The following is a 2,030-nucleotide window of genomic DNA, read 5'->3' as shown; positions in this document are numbered from 1 at the left end:
GTTATTCTTCAATAAGTTTTCTGGCCATTTTTAATAATAGTCTATTATTCCCTGGATATTTCAATACCATCCTTTATTTTTTAAAAATATATTTCATATCCTTATGCTGTATTCTATATTTATAACTCCAATGTTTATAGGTTTTTGTTTTTTGTTTTTTTTTATCTGACCTAAGGTTTCTGATGAGACACCAGAAATTCCGGAATACATCTGACAGTGCTGAGAGTCCATTCACATTCACTTCCAGTTTTCCCCATATGTATGTAGGGACAGGTCACTCTGTTAAGTGCTGTGAAAGGTGTAATGATGGTTTTAGGTAGGTGCAGTATTTAGATATATCCTGAGATTTAAAGCACATCTGCTCCTAATTCGGAGCTCCATCATCCTGAGCTTGTGAGCTGAGCAATACACTCCACCAACCTCAGCCTCGGTTGCTTTCTTTTATTCTAATGTGGATGGTTATGCCTACCTCATATATTGGAAGTGAGGTTTACAAAAGCCACCCAGTGAAGAGAAAGACCTAAGTACCTTCTGAATATAATGGCAGTTGCCATTTACTCAGTTGGCTATTTGCTTTATAAGCGAGAACTTCTCTCTCAAAACGCAATTATTTTTCCATGAAAAATTGGACTGAGGCAGGTTCCTTCTGTAGGCCCTGCCTAAAGGTGACAGAGCTGGACTTTACTTGGTAGTTTTAGCGCCAGAGCTTGTCTCTCACGCAGACTCACGGCCCACGCTTTCTGGCTCTCACGGTCTCATTATAAACGCGCTTTCTCCTCCTGCCGCTAAAACTGGGTTTTCTGGCGGCTGGCGGGGCCGGGCACAAGGTCCCTGCACCCCGGCCTGCACCGGGCAACAGCTCCTGACCGGGCTCAATCCCATCTGCGCCCTGGAAACCCGAAGGGCAGGGATCCCCCTAACAGGTACTGGCTGGCTCTGCACTGAAGACCACGCCTGGGGGATTCCCGGGACCTCCCATTCCCTCCTCCACAGACAAGCCCCCACTTGCTTCATGCTGGTCTTCAGGTCGCCCTGATTCCCCCTCACCCCCGCATTCTCACTTTAGATTCTAATCCTTGGAGCCCGTGTGGAAGACGAGGTCCACAAGGTGCTCCCATTTTTATAAGCCTATTTTTTGCTCTTTCTTGTTTCTATGGATTGTTACCTGTAGTGGCTTGTTTTGTTTTGTGTTTTGTGATTTATTATTATTTTTATTTTTTAAAAGATTTTATTGGGGAAGGGGAACAGGACTTTATTGGGGAACAGTGTGTACTTTCAGACCATTTTTCCAAGTCAAGTTGTTGTCCTTTCAATCTTAGTTGTGGAGGGTGCCGTTCAGCTTCAAGTTTTTGTCCTTTCAGTCTTAGTTGTGGAGGGCGCAGCTCAGCTCCAGGTCCAGTTGCCGTTGCTAGTTGCAGGGGGCACAGCCCATCATCCCTTGTGGGAGTCGAACTGACAACCGTGTGGTTGAGAGGATGCACTCCAACCAACTGAGCCATCGGGGAGGCAGCTCAGTTCAAGATGCCGTGTTCAATCTTAGTTGCAGGGGGCGCTGCCCACCATCCCTTGCGGGACTCGAGGAATTGAACTGGCAACCTTGTGGTTGAGAACCCACTGGCCCATGTGGGAATCGAACTGGCAGCCTTCGGAGTTAGGAGCATGGAGCTCTAACCGCCTGAGCCACTGGGCTGGCCCTGATTTATTATTTTTAAGCTCAGTTTCCATGAAATTTTATTTTGGAGAATAATTTGAGACTTATAGTTGAGATTTATTTCTTTAGAGAGGTTCAGTGATTGCTTCTGGGGTGGTGGGGGGAGAGGGGAAACCAGCCAGCTAAAACTTATGAATTATTTATTTCTGGAAATTTTTGTTTAATGTTTTCAGACTGTGGTAGACCTTGGGCAACTGAAACCATGGCAAGTTGAAACCCCAGATAAGGGGGGACTGTTGTACAGGCACACCTCGTTTTATTGCTATTTCACAGATGCTGTGGTTGTTTTTTTTTAACAAATTGAAGGTTTATGGCAACC

This window comes from Rhinolophus sinicus, chromosome 18 (assembly GCF_057876585.1).
Source record: "Rhinolophus sinicus isolate RSI-liver-muscle chromosome 18, RSI-T2T, whole genome shotgun sequence".
Classification (NCBI taxonomy): Eukaryota; Metazoa; Chordata; class Mammalia; order Chiroptera; family Rhinolophidae; genus Rhinolophus; species Rhinolophus sinicus.
Note: the sequence above shows the minus strand (reverse complement) of the source record.